Below are 19,681 nucleotides of genomic sequence, written 5' to 3' on the forward strand. Positions count from 1 at the left end.
GGAAACGAAATCAGTGTGTTCAAGATTCGTCTCGACCCCCATGTTTATTTCAGCCCTATTCAAAATAACCTAGAACTGGAAGGAATTGCAGCGTCTCTCCTCTGATGAATGAATCAAGAAAATGTCACACATACTTGGTATTGCTGAAAATGTGTTTAATATTTTTAAATTAATTTCAGTAATTGTTTCAATGTATTTTGTGCAGGGTCTCACTACATAGCTTAGACTCCTAGTAATCCTCCTGTGTTCAGCCTCCCCAGTGCTGGGATTACAGGTATGCACCACCATGCTCGGACTCAGTCACCCGCACGGCATGCCTAGGGGCTGGGCCGGCATGGCATGTGGCACCAGGGATCAAACCCTGATCCCTGAGCCTGCCTAAGCAGGTGCTTAGTCTGCTGAGCCATCTCACCGGCCTAATTTAAGCAAGAAGAAAGGCTTTTGAATATTTTTATCAAAAGAGGATATCACAGTTTTAACAGAAAGATGTCTCCCCTGATTGGAAGACTGTGCAGTGTGTGTGTGTATAGAAACATCACATATTCCCCGATGAACAGGCACTTTCATGCGGATCACTTTAAGGGTCTTGAATAAGAAAGCGAGCAGCTCACAACCCGAAGAAATTGGGCTTGCTTCCCCAGACCTGGGCTTCATCCTCTGCTTCATTTATTACCTCGATCCAAGTGTCCCTCGTGAAAAGGACTTTATCGAACATAATCTCCCAAATACAGCCAGGCATATTATTCTCCGTCTCTTCTGACTACCTGCTTTTTTTTTTTCTTTTCAACCACTAACATATCTTATACTGTAAACTTATTTCTGTTTATTTTTCAACATAAGTTTTGTAAGTGCAGAACTTTAGTTATTGCCTTCATTCGTGCATTACTGATAGATGAATCAGGTAACAGAAAGTGATTAAACTAAAAGCCAGATCAAATGCCCGCTCTTTTCTGCTCAGGCCGACAGCTTCTCAGACGCAGGCTGTGTGCAGGCCTGCAAGACTCTGCCCTTCTCAGGATTCAGCTTTGATCAATCTCTGCTGTCACTGTCCTGATGCTGTTAATGCATTTAGTGTACGGTTTTGTCTTGTATTAAGCCCCGCAGTTTATGTGCCTGGTCTTATCTTTTGGATTATCTTGATAGATGAGGAGCTTGTTGCTCTTTCACTGTATCCAGTGGAGATCTGAATATCGATTTTACCCGTTTCATTTGTAATCTTAGAAAGTTCATTGGCAGTTGTTTTGAATACGGTGTGTGTGAACAGTGTCAGTATCGGCAGTATCAGCTCTTAGATGCTGAATTTCAGGCCCAGGGTAGAATGAACACAGCCAGTCTCTCTCGTAAAGACACGAAAGAACTGGGATCTCACGACATTACTCCCAAAATGGTGACTGTGAACCTTTCCTGGTGTCTTTAATAGATCATCTTTTTCTCGTCCACATGAATTTTACAACTGGAAGCTATTGTAGCTGTCTCCCTCTAGAAGGACACTTGCACTTACAAAATGATGATGTCATGTATCCAAGAACCTTTAACAGAACCATATTCAGTGGTAGCCACTCCACTGCTTGAGTTCCAGCGTATTAAAGTTTCCCCACATGGACATCTCCTCCAACCTCAGGCAAAACTTAGGAAGGTGAAGGCCAAGAGCTGCACCTCCGAAGCTCAAGCTGCATGACAGGTACACGAGGTGCAGACCGTGAAAGTGTGTGAAAGCCTCACGCATCAGCAAAAACTTGCAACCTGCACATGTGCAGAGTGGACCCAGGCAGCGGAAACAGCCGCCCGTTCAGGGCTTCTCTCCAGTGGCCTGGTGCATTTCTTTTCCACAGATGAAAAGTGCTGTTTTTCTCATGCTTGTTTCCCAGCTTTTCAGTGTGCTGAGTCTTGCTGTTATGTTTTTTGTACTCACTGGCTTTATACTGGTGAAGAAAGGTCCTGACCATTAAGGAAAACATCTTACAGGGTTTCATATTTCTTTAGGTAATTTTGCAAAATAAATACGTTCATGATTTATTGTATGTATGTATGTATGGATGGATGGATGGATGGATGGATTTGATGATGAGGATTGAACTCAGGACTGTGTGCTTGCTTGGCAGGCATATATGCCACTGAGTTTTTGCATCTTAACTGTCTTTATTTTGGTATCATTTTTTCATTTTGTAATATTTTTAATAACCACTTCCATTTAAAAAATTGTTTTTTCTGTTTTGTTATTTTCTTTCATTCTGCCCAAGAACTTGATATATTTTAACCTGAATAGTACGAGATGCTCGTAAAACATGCACTCACAGAAAACAGCTGGATGGACTTTTATTGAGCAACATCCACATAACATAAAATAATCACTTTAAGAGAAAATTCTATTGTATCGAGTATATTTACATTGTTATAAAACGTAACTTTTTAAAGTGTAAGACATTTTCATCGTCCCAAAATAAAATCCCGTGTCTACGGAAGGCCTTGGCGGTCTCCCCCAGTCCCTACGCGGCCCCGGAACTGTACCAATGCCGCGGCGTGCCCACATGGAGTCTTACAGGGCGACTAGGTGAGGAGGGCGGCGTCAGGGGCGAGGCTCACACTGCTCCAGCTGCACGTGGCGTCCCCGCAGCAGCTCCAAGTGACGCTTCCCTGCGCAAGCCACAGTGTCAGGGAAGGAGCCGCGTGGGACGGATGCAGGCGGGCCAGGAGGGAGGCGCCGCCGCCTCCGCACTGCCCCTGAGATCACGCCCCAGTCGCCCCTACTGCAGGCAGCGGGGGCTTCCTCTGAAGCCGGCCCTGCGATGGGGCGGGGCGCCCCACCTCCACTCCTGGCTGGTGACCAGGCAGCAGCGTTGGAGCAGGACGCTGGGCTGGCCCCTCCGCACCCCTCCCCTCTTCCCCACCCGCACCCTAGATCTGCGCCTGCTCTCTGTCTTGCAGGGTGACCCCGATGGTGCTACTCTGGAGGCCGAGGCGCTTCTTGGTGGACGTCAAGGCTGCCCGACTCCTGGCCTCGGAACCCCTGCTGGCGCTGCGAAAAGTAAACAGATTCTGTGCGAGTACAGCAGGAGAACCACGCTTCGTGTACCAGGTCTCACAGCCGCCTCGCCTCCTGCGCGCAGGGCCTGGAGCCCAGCAGGGTGCACTCGGGGAGGGGCAGGCGGAAGCGCTCCACCTCCCAGCCCCGCCCCGCCTCGGCCCCACCACGTCTCGGCCCCGCCCCATCTCGGCCCCGCCCCATCTCGGCCCCACCACGTCTCGGCCCCGCCCCGTCTCGGCCCCACCCACCTCGGCCCCGCCCCGTCTCGGCCCTGCCCACCTCAGCCCAGCCCACCTCGGCCCAGCCCCGCATCCGCCCAGCCGGCTCTCGGCCCAGTCTAGGCTCAGCCTTGGTCTCCTCTCCCACCCCACTCTGGACCCTGTGGCCCCTGCCTCGGCCACGATGCTTCTTGTCAGCAGCTGCAATGCCGCGAGCCCTGGCCCCAGGCCTCCCTGTGCAGCCACCCTCATCTCCTCCTGCAGGCCTAGGAGCTGGCCCTTTGCTGGGCCTGATCCCATCCCCCCCTTCGCGTCTGTCCCACAAATATAGTCACAGGAGCTCTGGCCCCTGTGCCAGCCTGCTTCCATTTAGTCAGCGTTTGGAGCGTCTAGTCACCTGAGTTAGTATTGCTGGGTGAACGCTGTACCACTGCACCGGCGTGCCGCTACTTGGCCAACTGTTAGTTTCTGGATGAGTCTTTGCACGTTTTCACCTCTTGCTCTACAGTCATAGTGATGCTGGGAACATTTACGGGTGGACAGGACAAAGGTGGTGTTTATTTTCCATTTTTTGGTTATAAACACAGCAGTGAATTGATGGCTCATGTAGTCATAGCATGCTTAAGTGTCAAGGAAGCCTTAGCCGTCGTCCACGATGGCTGAAGACCATGCATTCGCCTCAGGACTACACGAGGTTCTCCTGGCCACAACTGAGTCATGCAATCAGGAGAGGCAGGTCCTCCTGTAGAGCCCTGCATTGTCAACACTATTACGGTATTTGGGCATTGGGAGTTGGGGGATCTGTCTTTATATTTCTGCAAACAATTACGTAGTAATTTTGATAGAGATTACGTTGGATCTATCAATGTTAGGAGGAAGAAGCGCTGTCATGGCCGTCCAAGAAATACCAGGCCTTCTAATCCACGACCTCGAACACAGAACTGGAATGTCCCATCTCATGCTGCTCGTTTTTCTCTTTGGGGGCACTGAATACTGCCGCCAGGGGGCCTTTAACAGCTTCATCCACAGTCCTTTAGAAAAATGGATTTTATTTTGTAGTTTTCACTCTGCAAATTTTTCATCTCCGTGATTCAATTTATTCTATTTCTACTTATTTTTTGCATATTATGGAAAGTGGAATTTGTTTTTTAGTTTGTTTTATGGAAGTTTTCTTTCTAGTGTTTAGAAAGAAAATCTGGTTTTGGATTTTTTTTTTTTTTTTTAGTACACACTTTTATTGATGTTATTGACCTTTGCAGTGTTTCTGAGATAAGATAGTATTACTTCTTTTTCAATATTAGCCTGTTTTGTGTTTGATTGTGCCTATTGTTTTGATACCCTTTTTTAAAATTTCTCTTCATTTGAAAGTTTTTAAATTATTAGGATTATAATTAACATCATAAATTTATTCATATCCATTGTGATTGATGCCAAGATATCCTCACTGCAGTATACATGATTTCTTCCTTAATTCTTTTAAGGTTATCTCTTTACCTTTATTTTTTATAACTTGAATTATTTTAATCTCTTGGTTTGTCCTACTTAGAACTCACTGAACCTCTTGAATGAGCAGTTCACTTACTTTCACCCCCCTGAGAAAATTCTTGGTTAATATTTATAGACCCAGTGCATGGCATTCTTCCTTCCTTCATTGGGTTGCCTATAATTGGTGTGCTGATCCTCCTGGTCCTTTGGTATGAGTGCCTCAGTTCCTGACAGCCTTTTCTTTTTATATTTCTGTTCCTCAGACTAATTGAATTCAAATATCCCAATTTCACTGTTTCTTTTTTCCTGCTTAAATATGCTATGAAAATGCAGTTGCAGAATTTCTAATTAATTCTATATATGTATTGGCATTCTCTATGTGGTTTCCTTGTTTGTAGTATTTCCTTTAGCTATCTGAACCTAAATTTCTGTTCGTCTGCCTTTCATTGTTTCTAATGAGCCACACTCTCCTATCTCTTTGTATTCTCATTAAATTGCTACTGATTATTATTGAAACTTGTACACTGTAAATACTATAAGGGACAAGTCTGGAGTTGCAATTATAGCCCTTCACCATTTTTTTTGTTGGTTTTGAAAGCTTCAGTTGCTCGTTGTTTGATAATTTTTCCAAACAACTTTTTTGCATAGATATATTCTCCTCTAATTGTGGCCCTTGAGGTAGCTATTTCTTCATGACAACAGACAGCCATTAATTTGATAGATTTCCTTAAACACTGTGAACACACACAGAGATGCCTTTCCTCTGTCTTTGAAGATTAGCTTAAATTTGGCAGTTTCTTTCAACTCTCAGCCAAACCCCGAAAATTCGATGTCACTGTCATCAGATGCCACTGTCTCTGCTTCTCAACAGGAGGAAGCAAAATGATAATCTGGTGGGAAAGCTGCTGCTGCCTTCTGAGGCTGGGTCCCCTTAACTGAGACCAGCACAGAGCAGGCACAGCGCTCGAAGTGCGCTTCCTCCCTGGTCTCATCCTCTACACTGAAAATCTGCAACACCTAGAGCTCCTGTGCAGCCCTCACATGCCGAGGCTCTCCCCGCACGCCTCACATCTCCCTCTTCCTGTGTCTGCTGGTGCACCCCACATGCCAGCATCAGGAGTCTGAATGCACACCAGTGGAGCAGTTCACACAATGGCATCCTGGGTCCTCCTGAGATTGTTTTTATGTTCGCAGACCTCCTTAGAGCTTCTGGATTCATTCACCGGCAATCTTTCTGTAATATTCCCCAACCAGTGCAGCAAGAGAGGGAACCTAGAATGGGAAGAAGTGGTTTGCAAATGTCGAAGCAGCAACCTCACTGGACCACATGTGACGGTGCTGCACTGTGGAAGTGGTGACCTCTAGCATGTCCACACTTATCTCTATTGAGTGACCCAACACAAGAATGTCTATAGAGAGAGTGGTGGTACATTTCACAAATGTAGGACATATCATATATATATATATATATATATATATATATATATATATATATAGTGTTTTAACTGTTATTACACAGCGTTACTTTATCTCAATTAAAAATGCACTTACATAATTTTTCTTGAAATCATTCAGTAATGCTATGAGAAATGCAGAACGTTTCCTAAGATATCTAAAATCTCAATACTAAGGTGCTGCCAGAATATAATAAAGAAAATTTTTCAATTGTTAAGTCATTCCCCAGGGGCATGCTGAGATGGTGATTTAGACTGGGCCTGGTGGTGTGTGCCTGTAATCCCAGCAATTGGGAGGCTGTAAAAAGGAGAATCACTACAAGTCCGATCTATGTAGTGACACCCTGAACACCTTGCAGACCCTTCCCTAAATACAGAAAAAAGAAATTGTTGTCATTTTACAAACACGTAAATTTAGGACCAGGGAGAAGGAGCTGAGGCACACAGCTAGGCCTGTCAGGGCCCAGACTGGCTGCTGGAAGGAGCTGAGGTGCACATAGATGCACAAATCCTCACTAAAATACTGTCAAATAGAATACAACAAACCATCAGGAAGATTATCCACCATGATCAGGTAGTATTTAATCCAAGGAATTCAAGGATGGTTCAACACATGCAAATCTATGAATGTAATATACCATATCAACAGACACCTACATAAACACCGCACACGATCATCACAATAGATACAGAAAAAGCTTTTTACAAAGTCCAACACTCATTAGTGATAAAAGCCCTATAGCAATTTGGAGTAGATGGCCTATATTTCAATTTGATTAAAAACCATCTATGACAAGCCAACAGCCAACATCATCCTAAGTGGAGAAAAACTGAAAGCTTTTACTCTAAAATCAAGTACAACACAAGAATGTCCACTATACCCACTCCTATTCGGTTTAGTCCTGGAAACACGAGCAGGAACTATTAACTATTAGACAAGAGAGAGAAATAAATGGAATGAGAATTGGAAAAAGAAGAAGTTAAACCACCATTATTCACAGATGATATGATACTCTATATGGAAGCCTAAAAAGAGCTCCCCCAAGAAACTCCTTCAATTAATAAATGCAGCAGCATAGCAGGATGCAAGTCAACACCCCAAAATTAATAGCATTCCTCTACACGAGCAAGAAGAAACTTACTGAGAAAGGAATTAAGAGAAAGAGCAGTCTTAAAAATAGCATCTAAAAAAAAGAGAAATGCTTAGGAATTAATCTAACAAAGGAAGTACAAGATCTATATGATGACAACAACAAGATGCCGAAAAAGGAGATTGAAGATTTCAGAAAATGGAAAGATACTCCTTCGTCCTGAATAGGAAGAAGCAACACTGTGAAATGGCCATATTCCCTAAAGTTTATGCAGATTTAATGAAATCCCTGTCAAAATACCATCAGCATCCCTCACAGAACTACAGAAAATATTCCTAAAATTTATTTGGAGTAGAAAAGTCCTAGAATATCAAAGGCAATCCTAGCCTTTAAAGGCAAGGCAGGAGGCATTACAATCCCTGGCTTGAAATTATACTACAAAGCTACTGTGATAAAATCAGCATGGTACTGACAAAAAAAAAAAAAAAAAAACAGGCCTGAGGATCGATGGAGTAAATCAAAAGATGCAGACACAATTGCAAATACACTCAGACACCTTATCTTTGCCAAAGGGGACAAACACGTTCACTGGAAGAAAGATAGCCTCATTAACAAATGCTGCTTAAAAATCTGGCTCTCCATATGCTGAAAGCTAAAACTAGATCCAAGTCTATCACCATGCACTAAATTACAGTAAAAATAGATTAAAGGTCTAAATATTAAAAGAGAAGCAGTAAACCTACTTCAAGAGAAATTAGGTGGAAATCTTAAAGACAGGAAGGCAGAGAGTTTATGAACAAAAACCAAATTGCATGAGAAATACTTCAAGTAATTAACAACTGGATCTCATCTTATTCAGAAGCTGGTGCACATCGAAATAAATCACCAACAGAGTGAAAAAGACAACCTACAAACTGGGAGAAAGTCTTATCCAACAGTCATTCAGACAAAGAACTTCAATTGGCAATATATAAAGAACTTTAAAAAAACCACTCCCCCTAACTCCAAAGACCCCACCCTAAACTGGGCATCTGAGATGAATACATGCTTCTCAGAGGAACAAATACAAATGGCAAATAAATACATGAAAAACTGTTCCACACCACTGGTCATCGGAGAAATGCAAATTTTAAAAAAACACTGAGATACCATCTCATCGCAGAAAGAATGGCTATTGTAAAGAAATCAACTAGTGTGGGAGCCCAATGCTTGGCCTCATACTACAGCCTGTTGCATTTGATCTGTTGTCTTGTGACCTTCCCAGAACTAAGTTTCTGTTTCCCCTCCGAGCCATTTCCCAGAAGTCACATGCCTGATCTGCACCCTAGAGACCACCCCCCAGTGCCTCGCGACCTGATGACGTATGATCACTCCTCCCTCTTCTTCCCCGCTTCCTATAAATTCTCTGAGACTTCCTTGAATAAACGAGGCTTGATCAGAACCTTTGTCTTGCCTCCATTTCTCGTGTCTCCTGTCCCTATTTCATCCCCACTCCCCTTCCAGGGTCCTCGTTGACTAACCCGCGGGTCGGGTCAAACTAGTAACACATGCTGGGGAGGCTGTGGGGGAAAAGGAACCCTCTCCACTGCTGGTGGGAGTGTGAACTGATGCAAGCACTAAGGAAACCGGTGTGGAGACTCCTCAGAAAACTAGGACTGGAGGTCAGTCTCAACCCAGCCATTCCACTTATGGGTATTTTTCCAAAAGAATTAAAACGGTCATACCACAGTGATATATGTGCACCCACGTTTATGGCAGCACAATTTATCATAGCTAAATCTTGGAAACAGCACAAAAGCCCATAACCTGATAAACAGATTTTTTTTAAATGGACAAGTGAGATAACTCAGCGGTCTAAAGCACCTACTTAGGCAAGCTTAGGCAATCGCAGGGACCGTGGCTGGATCCCCAGCACCATGCGCTGCACCAGCCCCACCCCCAAGGCAGGCTGAGCTGGCCACAGGAAAAAAAAGATGCGACATTTTTATACAATGCAGTATTACTCAGCTATAAAGAAAGGTAAGCTTGAGGCTTTTATAGGCAAATGAATGTAAGTGGAGGCTATACTCATAAGTGAAATAAACCAGACCCACATGTGTGAACACCGCATTGTCTCTCTAGTGTAAGAACCTGCAAGAGCAAATAAAATCAGAAAAGTACAAAGTACAAAAGTAAAATGGAAAGAAACTGAAAATAAGGAATAGACAATTGAGATGAAGCAAAGGAGAAAAGAACGGAAAAAAAGAAGAGGGGGAATCATCTAACATACACGAGATGGCAGAGACGGTTGTACTACTGATTTCTATTAGTATTCAAAGGTAGCGGTTAGTGCTTGGAATGGTTTCCTTTTGCTAGCTCTATATGCTAATATCTATAATATGGGCAACTTTATTGAGAGGAGCAATTTGTGACGTACCAACTACAGTGGAATACCTTTCATCCTCTTCTTTTAAATGTGTATCATCTCTAATGTGTCATCTATTATTTTTATACTCTCTTTAAAATAAATTTAACAAATAAAAAGTAAAAAGGACAAGGAAAAAAGTTACTGTTTAGTGAAAGCAAGAGTAAATGTTTAATGGCTTGATCATTCTGACCTGCCTGTATCTGGTAATCTGAGCAACAAATTTGAGGATAACAATACATAACTACTGTTGCTAATTTTCTTTTCTTGTTTTGAAATTCTGTATTATTTCTATTGTTCTATGTTGCTTTGTTTTTCCCTTTATTCTTGTTAGTTATTTGGGGACCTTTTCTTCTTTAAAATAAAAAACATGTAAATTTAATTCATCATGGAATGACTTAGTTGACTAAAGTAACCCAAATCAAATATTGAAACATACAGAATAATAATAATCTCATAAATTTGCAAGAGAAGGCTTCAGATAAGTACGTTCTTACCTCAGTGTCGGTGTACATAAGGACAGTTGATTATAAAAGACAGCAACACTTCGGTGGCTTACCCCTGAGGCATCACCGGTCATTGCCTCTTTGCTTACAGATTTAGCAGAGCTCTTGGCAGCAGTCAGCGCTCTGTCTGGTAACTACAGGGTCCGACTCACTTCTGTCCTGCGAATTTGCCCTCTTCCACCTGGACCACGCCGGATTTCCACCTTCAGCAATGTCAAGTCACACAAGAAGAAAAATGAGGGGAAAGGGTGCCAACCCTGCTTAGTTGCCACCAGCTGACCCCAGTCTGTGTCATACCTTAGTGCAAAAGGGGCTGTTTACATATAAAACTGAAAACACTGGGAATCCAAGCACTGAGCGGCACCCTCAAGAGTCACGCCCTCCAAATTTGCCTTATTTCGTGCTGTAACACACCTGGAAAAGTCTGGCAGATATTTTAGCTTCATACCCAGAGGTTTCAGAATTCTTCCTGAAAAGGCACTTAGTAGAGTCCCTGAATATCAAGATGAGCGAGCAAGGTTCCTTTCATGAAATCTTGTTTTCTGCCAAGTTACTTGGCTTTTTCTGCTATTATAGGAAGTCAGTTAGCCAGTGATGTAGGAGAAATTTTTATTTTTTATTTTTGGCGGAACCAGAGATTGAACTCAGGCCCTTGCACTTGCCAGGCAAGAGCTTATTCCACTGAGCTATCTCCCCAGCCCCAGAAAATTTTAAATTTGAGAAAATTCCTATTTTAATCTCTGCATTGAAGTGATCTAAAAGGGCAGAAAAAAATGCTGTGTTTTCAAAACAGTTATTTGAAACTGCTTTTCTTGTATGCGATCTCATAGCCAAAAATGGCATGATGCCCATAAACTACAAAAAATTCCTTTTTTATTGCACTAAATAACCTGAATGCAACATTCCCTAAGCTGCTTAAAATTCTGTCAATTAAAATAATGTATTGGGAGTTTTACTTGTTAAAGTATGACAGAGTCACCCATTTTTATTAGGTTCTACTGAAATAGCCTCCAAACAATGATAATTTCCTAAATTCAATCTCGTCAGTTTGCTCCGTTGGTGCACAAGATGGAAATGCCTTTGGAAGAACTGTATCTTATTGAACTGAAAACCGAAGCTAGAGACCCGTAGCAAATGCTGCAGACCAAATACAGCATGTCCCTGCAGCCTGGGTGGGAGGGGACACAGGCCCCGAGCCCCATCGTCCCGTGGCTGCTGGGCCCCACAGCTCTGTGCCATGCAAGTGGGGGGACTGATTTTAATCCACAGAATGAAGCAAGCCTAGGGTGGAACCTTGATGTCACTACACCCTGAGTGCTAAAGCGAGGCTTTGAAACACAATGCTAGCTCGCCAGTCAACCTGCGTGGAATAGCACCACCCTGCTAAGAAGGGGACAGTGAATTTTCCACATTAATGCTAACATGTTAAAACACATTGACACAATGCCTTCATGAGTATTCTCTTCTGCTCAGCTGCTGTAATACTGGGCGCTGGGCCCAGGGCCTCACTCTGCTCTAGGTCTCAGGTCTTTTTGCTGTACTGTAAGACAGGCTCTTGCAATCTTCCCAGGCTGAGTTCAAACTCACAGCCCTCCTGCCTCAGCCTCCCAGACTACAAAGTACTGTATTCATTGTATATGACTCAATCACATGTCACCATGCATGCCACTGTGATTTTTAATTGAATGAATAAATACACACAATATGTAAGAGAAAATATGTTTGAAGATTTTTATCAAAACTGGGTCTTCACCACCTGGGCTGCATCCCTGGGTCTGCCTCGCTGGCCTGGAACGCGGTATCCGCGATCCCCGCACCCCCATTCCCTGTCCTGGGCCCAGAGCCCCTCCTCTGAGCTGCTTAGCACATGCACCCTGACCTCATCCTGGCCTGTCTCCTCACATAGAAGCTCTCCTGCCTGCTGCATTTGTTAAATGCAGGTTTGAGAAGAAGCCCAGAGCCAATGCTACTACCTGCCCTGGTGTCTGAGTATCCACCTGCACAGCTGCACCCTCTCCCTGTGGCCACCAGAGTCCCCTCTCTAGTTGTCACAACCTGACTGTGAACCTGCAGGGCAGGGAAAGCCATGAGTGTCCCTGAGGCGCCCCACCATCTACCGGAGTCTCCAAAGTCACCCAACCATGTGCTGAGGTGACAAGGAGACAAAAAAAAGTGGAGAAAGCCAGAACTTCTGCTGTGGCCTCACTGCCCTAATCCTGGATCAGGATTACACAGTTTACTTCCCACACCCACCCTAATCCTTCATCTGTCCTGGAGGAGGAATTTGCTCTGAGCAGTTAAAAGATGTCATGGGCTTAAGGGATTAGCAGATGTCGGAGGGAGAAACCCCGAGGATGAACTTCTCTAGCTCTGTGCCACCAGAGTCCCCCACGCATGTGAGTTTAGCTTGGAGCTGCAGCTCCCCATGGTTTTCCTGGGGCTGTGGGATGGTGGGTCTAATTAGCTCTGTGGTTCACAAATGCCTTGCTCCGCTAGTGAATAGGAGCAGGGTGCTTTGGACAAACAGCGGTGTGCAATGGCTGAGGCACTGGGCCAACTTGAGAAGTTTAGGAGTTTAGCTCAGTAACTGAGCAGCTCTATGTCCTGGGGCGTAGAGTACAGGCCTCTACCTCCACAGTGAGGGTCTTGCTCACTGTGTCAACGTGAGAGGTGAGGAAGTTTAACTAAGCGACTCGGCCGGGGCTGGGGTCCTCACCGCACACACATCTCCGGAGCCTGTGCAGAAGCAGAGCCTGGAGACGGTGTAGGTGGAGAGCGCCCGAGGGCCGGCAGCCTGCCTGCCTGCCTGCCTGCCTGCCGCACAAGCGGGGAGGAGAGCCCGGCCTTCGCTCTCCTTGCTTTCCTGGCTTCTGCTGCCCTGAGCTGTTGCCCTCACTGCGTCACCCTGCCTTGGAACAAGCTGATGAAGGACTGTAACCTGCGCAAACTGAGCTGAAGAAGCCTTTCCTTCCTTAGCTCGGCGTCAAGTGTCTTGTCCCAAAACGAGGGGAAGTAATCACCGTCACCGTGACAAGGCGGCTATTCTATCATACTTCAAGCACCCAAAGACGAAAGACACTTCCTTCTAGTGATCTGATCTAAATGAACAGGTCAGTTCACCCCAGAAGCACACGGAAGGCAGAGCGAGGCCAGGCCGTCTTGTCTGCCGCTTCCGGCAAGGGGGTGACCCGGCAAGCATTGCAAAGGATCCCTGTCTTCTGAGCGACTCCCCATCCTGCGCTGAAACTCTCTCCAGGCCGAGTTTCCTGGCCGTGGAGTGTCCGAAGCTCGCTCTTCACTTCCTCACTAACAACTCCCCAAGTTGCTGCCCTGGAACCCGAGCCTGAGCTGGTGATGAAGGCACGCGAGCTTCGCGATCAGTCAGCGCTCGCAGAGCAGGGGCCCCCAGGCACCCCTCTCCTTCTGCAGTGTCCACGCCGGCTGAGTGCGTCCCGCTGCGTCCCACAGTGCTGAGCACCCGTTTCCCCCTCTGTCTTGTACCTGGGCGCCTGTGAGGCAGGTGACTCTGGGGTGCTTACGGAGTCTACTCCACACCGAGAAACTAAGCCAGCAGCGTGGAAGCTCAGGCAGAGCGGCTCGGGTCGGCGCGGTCTCACGCCACTGTAATCGCACAGCCCGCAGCTGTGGCCCCACTCCACGCTAATTCTGCCAGGGCCCAAGGACTGGGGCATGAGCGAGACACCATCTCTCCTTTCACAAAATGTGCAGACGAACGGAGCGATGAGAAATGAACACATACCTCTCGGCAAGGTCTGGTTGCAAAGTTAGACAGGTGGCCACAGAATGGCTGGGCAGCTTCAAGCTGCAAAGGTAGGGGAGCAGGGGAACCTGAGCAATGAGAAGAAGACATGCACGCACACGCACACACACACACACACACACACACACACACACACACACCCCAAACCTGGAGGAAGGACCGCTCATCAGGTACAAAGACAGCAGAGCCTGAGAGGATGAGAAACACACTTTCTCCTCCAGTGCAGTAGCCAAGGCCGCGCTCGATCAGAGCCCTGCAAGACAGAGGCAAGCAGAGGAGCAGCAGAGATCGGGCGACTTTCTCCAAGACGCCCAGTGGACCTCGAGGAAACAGAGCGCTTCAGGAGTTCACAGAAGGGGGCTGATGCGGCCACCACCTCCGCGGTCAGCAAGGGTCTGAGGCAAGCGGTGAGATGACCTGCAACGTCCAGGCGACAAGGTAGGGCCCTGACCCGAGGCAACGGGGGCACTGATGGTAAGAGTGCAGGAACTTCGACTGCTCCTGTGTCTCAGCAGTCGGAAGGGAAAGCTTCGAAAACAAGGAATAGAAAACGGTGTCCAGGCACCCCTCCTGGGTCGGAAGGGTTCCCCAAGCTCACACACTGGAATAAAGTGCTGGGATAAAAGCATTCAACTACGGACCAAGTGGAGGACAAATTCGGACACGGTGAAGCCGCAGCACCGGCAGTGAGTGTGCAGGTGAAGGCTGATTTGTGGAAGCGCCTCTCCTTGAGGGATCAGGGCTGGGGCTTGGTCACTATCTGGTGGCCGCACTTGCCGAGACGGTGACCGGTACCTGCACTCCGTGCTCAGCTCAGCACACTCCCTGAGCTTTCTCCCGGACCTCCCCTGCCCCTTCCCTGTGAGGCACAGGCTGCGAGGCCGCTCCTTCTTCCCTGGGTCCTTCCTCTTGAGAGAGTGAATCTGATACACGTGGCCACCAACCTCCTCCTGTGCCCGTTAACTGTGGCCCAGTTCCTGGAGGAGGAGGCATGCAGCGGATTAGGCAGCGCGCTCCGCGGTGTCTGTGGGCGTTTCCAGAGATGACTGGCACCAAACCGGAGAGCTAAGGGCAGAGCTTGCCCCGATTGTGGGTGGTCCAACACATGGCCTGCGGGAAAGGATTAAAGAAGAATTTTATTTTATTTTATTTTATTTTATTCTTTTCTTTTATTGAGAAACAAATATCAATGAGACAGTTTCAAAGTTTAATAGGGCCTTTTCAATAATTAATACGTTGTACATTGTTATCCTTTTAGTGGTTATCCGGAGTACAAGAAGCAGACAGGATATCCTGTCCAAGCACTATTACTACAAATCTTTCTTCTCATTGGATTAAGCGAAAGTAGCTGTATATCTATGCTATTATGTATATACAAATGCAAAATGGTCCTTCCTTTGTAAGCTCTTAAAGAAGAATTTCAAAAGCTCCATTCTGATTAAATAGGAGAACCTTTGGCTGCTGCCCTCGCCTGTGCACCTCAGGCTCGAATACTGGAGCCTCTCAGCGCGGGGTCACACCAACAACTCTCCAGGGGCTTCGGGCCCTCACTTGGGACTGAGGCTGCATCTTGGTCCCCTGTGTTTGGAGGCTTCCAGGTTCTGCGCAGCTCTGGACGCGCCGGGTCTTCAGCGCACAGGAGGGCACCGTAGTCTCTTGGGACTCTGAATCTGTACGCCTGCCTAGCAGGTCCCCTTGCGCAATCACATTCTTCCACTTCTGCTCTGTTAGGGACCCCAGCACACGCACCTGCGGCAATGCCTAGTCCGGCTGAAGACCTCGCGGAGGCCTAGAGCCACGGCCATGTCGCCCGCAGGCCTGTTCCGGGGATGTGTGCTGGGAAGGCCCGCAGGCTGGCGGTGCGAGCTAGAAAGCTTGTGAGGTGGGATGAAGGATCTGGGCAGCAGGCCGAGGGGTCCGCACTGGAGCCGGGAAGTGACGGTGAGCGCCACAGCTCCCTGGAGAAGAACCACAGCCACCCGCAGTGACAGTGGGGTCCCGGGCTTCTCTGAGGATGAGAGCAGCCAAGCTCCTATCAGGAAGTCCAGCGCCACAAGCTTCCCTGGGAGGCTGAGCAGAGCACCATCTCTCCTTCCAGAGCCAGGAAGCCGTGCTTACCTTGAGGACCAGAGCTCCCCCAAAGTGAATCAATTCTCGGTGACAACAGGGTCCCAAGCTCCCTTGATAATGAGAACAGCCGAGTTTCACAGGAAAGCCAACAGGACAAGCTCCTCCTCCAGGAGAACCAAAAGCGCCTGCACCTTCCAGTTCTGCCCCTTACTCTGTGGGCAACAACCCCCAGGTGGGCCTCCCGCACCCAGTCCCACACTGGTTCAGGTCAGCTTGGCCCCCAGTTGGCAATCACCACGCATGCACACATCAAAAATTAAAAGTAATAGTAAAAGTTGTTTTACTCGGTGAGGAGATCATTCTGAGGCTATCAACCCTCATCCTGGTTTTCCACCCATTGCCACGTGTGGTGTAGGCAGAGGGTGATGGGGACACGCAGGCCCACCCTGACAGAGCCTGGGACATAGACCCATTTCTCCCACAGAGCCACACTTCGGGCTGAGCTTGGCCTGGGCCATTCTTATGGTGCTGCGTTAGCCAGCTTCTGGTAAGTACAGCAGACACCTGAGATAGCTCAGAAAAGGTTCGGTTTGGGTCACAGTTTTGGTTCTGATCCAGGATCAAGTGGTGCCAGTGCTTTGGACCTGCCATGAGCAGCAGGGTTAGCTAAGGGGGGAAGAGGGCTTGCACCCAGGAGCACAGGACAAAAGATCAAGACTCCAGAGGCCTCAGGCCTCCCTCTAGGGCGGCCCCCTGTGACACATCACTTCCTAATCCCTAATCAGCAGCACCTCTCAAAGCCCCTCCCCAGCACTGCCACCCCTGTCGTTCAGAGTGGAAGGGCCAGTGCTCTGCCTCTGTCCTGCCCCACCAGCGACTCTTGCTCCGAGTGATCCTTTAGCCTACTCCGCAGTTTACCAATAATTAGGAATCCACTGCATTCACAGAGGTAAAGAATGCTTGCACACGGGGAGGGCAGGACTGTGCCGGGGAGGAGGGAGATGGATGGAACTTTCCCTCGGGACAGCAAGGGAGAAAGGAAAAGCACACGCTTGCTGGGGTGCTTTAGAGAAAAGCATAGGGTTCGTGTCCAGTCTGAGGAAGCTGAAAACCCAGAGCTGAATTTCAAACACTGCTGGAAACGAGGGTACCCAGATCACACTGCATTTCTATTCCTAGCTTTGTAGGGACTGCGTGCCATTCACTGTCTGTCAGGCCTGGCTAAGGTCCGCCCGCTGGCCCCGCCCAAGTGTTCCTGTCCTCTGTCCATCCTCCCCAGCATTTGTCATCATTTACCTTTTCACTGACAGCACAGGAAGGTGAATATAGTTAATATTTCATAATATTAGCATCTCTAAGAGAGGATTTTGAGAGTTCATCATAAAGAAATGACAAGCCTTTCAGACGATTGGTACACTAATTACCTTGATTTAATTATTATCCAATGTAAACACGAATCGAATCACAGTATCTGGCAAGTGTGTACAATGATTACGCATAATCAAAAAATTAAGTAGCCAAGTGTTTCAATTGAAGTAATCACTTTTGTTCTATAAAAATGTATGATCACAACTTTTCCTAAATAATTTAGTTTTCCAAAAATATATTTATTTATATTTGAAAATTAAAAACATGGTATAAAAAAAAACTTTGAAATTGCCAACAGGTAAAATTACCTTTCAGTAGTCGCCACTCTTCCTCCTGACATGCAGAAGAATTCTTTTTGTCCATCATGTATTTCAATACATTTCTTTTGAGAAACTTTCCTGATATGTTTCTTGAAAAACTTGACTCTTAAAACATTCACCTAATTCTGCACCTGTGTCCTCACATATTAGTTTTATTTGTTTTCTTATGAACACAAAACAAATTCATGAAATTTGAATAGCGCACTCGCTATCTGAAGCTACTTAATAAAATTAGACATAAAGATATTTCATTGCCACCGATCTGATCCCTTTGTGTTGTATTCTTTTAAGACACAAAGGAGTTTGATTCTTGAAAAGAGTATACACAAGATGTCCAATTACTTTTGGAATGCCTAGTAAGGCACAGACTTATATTAGATAAAAATAAAATACAAAGTTAAATAAACAAAGACAAAATAAAACTAAGCTAAATCAAGTTACTAAATACTCAAGAGAAGAAATTGTATAACATGGTGGTAGATTAGGTAGCCAAAGAAAAACTCACAGCAAGTTGATAATTATTTCTTCAAGGTCATGTGAAGAAAATGGACAGAGGTGAAAAGTCTATGTCAGTGTGAAGCCCGGACATTTGTCCTTTTGGATGACATCATTTAAGTATTCAGCCTAACAGGCAGGGGTCTGGTTTCAGTAATTTACATATGTAAAGCCATTGAATCTTCCCGTGGGCTTCCTGGCCTTTTGCAGATTAGGGAAGTGAACCACACAGATGTTAATAATTTGTCCAAGGCTTAACAGCAGGTGAATGACAAAGCCTCTGTCCTGGGAAGTGAGTTTCAGCTACTGTGAGTCAGTGGGCCGGGGCCCTGCTTCAGGGCTGCCTGGGCAGGCAGGATGTCTGTCTGTCTGCTCAAAGTCCAGAGATAATGATTTCAAGGCTGCCGGAGCAAACCCTTCCAAGAGCAGGCCTGGATGAGTTTATACTTAAGGAAAAGGCGCAATTTTAGCCCCAAGCAGGACTTTTATTTTATTTATTATTATTATTATTATTATTATTATTATTATTATTATTATTATTATATTTGGTGGAACCGGGGATTGAACTCAGGCCCTTGTGTTTGCCAGGGAAGCATTTATTCTACTGAGCCATCTCCCTGGCCCCTAAGCAGGCCTTTTTTAAGGATCAATACTGCATATTGAAAGCTAGATTGGAATCCAAGTACCCACAACTCCCACAGAAAGTCAGGATGAAAAAGCTGAGCACATTTTCTTATACTCCACCCATTATGGAGCAAGACCCCATCAAACAAATGAAAGTGTTCTCTGTCATGAAGAATTAGGACCAAGGGATAGATACCTTTTCCACTGATGAGTATTTTTCCAGTGGCATTAATCATCTGCAAAAGAGTGACATTTACTGCCGCCAGCCCACGCATCTGCGAAGGACACATGGGCGTGCCCTTCAGTCACGGGGGCCTTGAACGCAGGCCAGCTTCGCCAGCTGCGCTTACACATCGCCCTGGCTGGAGCTGTGGGCCCTCCAGGGTCTTGCAACCGCCTTGCTGTGTAGATGTCCACCCGTCACCCGCACCCAGCTGGAGTTCCATCCCACGCTAGGGCCGAACTGTGCTTCCCCTGCACGGTTTCCATCAGCACAGGCAGCGCCGTGAGCGTCCTTCACCCAGCCACAGCCAGGAGGAGCAGGGGGCGCTGCGAGCCCTCGGCAGGTCCACAGAAGGCCTCTGGCATGTTCAGCGCAAGCAAAAAGGTGACCAAGTGCCTACAGAATAGGAGGCGAGATAAAAATAAATGAGGGAATTTTGGAATAATTGAGCTGCACACAAAATGGGAAGAAGAAGGAGAAGGAGGAGGAGGAAAAGGAGAAGAGGAAGAGGAAGAGGAAGAGGAAGAAGGAGGAGGAGGAGGAGAAGAAGGAGGGGAAGGGGAAGGGGAAGAAAAAGGGGAAGAAGGAGAAAGAGGAGGAGGAGAAGGAGAAGAGAA

The sequence above is a fragment of the Octodon degus genome, unplaced genomic scaffold (assembly GCF_000260255.1).
Source record: "Octodon degus isolate 3935 unplaced genomic scaffold, OctDeg1.0 scaffold00035, whole genome shotgun sequence".
Lineage (NCBI taxonomy): Eukaryota > Metazoa > Chordata > Mammalia > Rodentia > Octodontidae > Octodon > Octodon degus.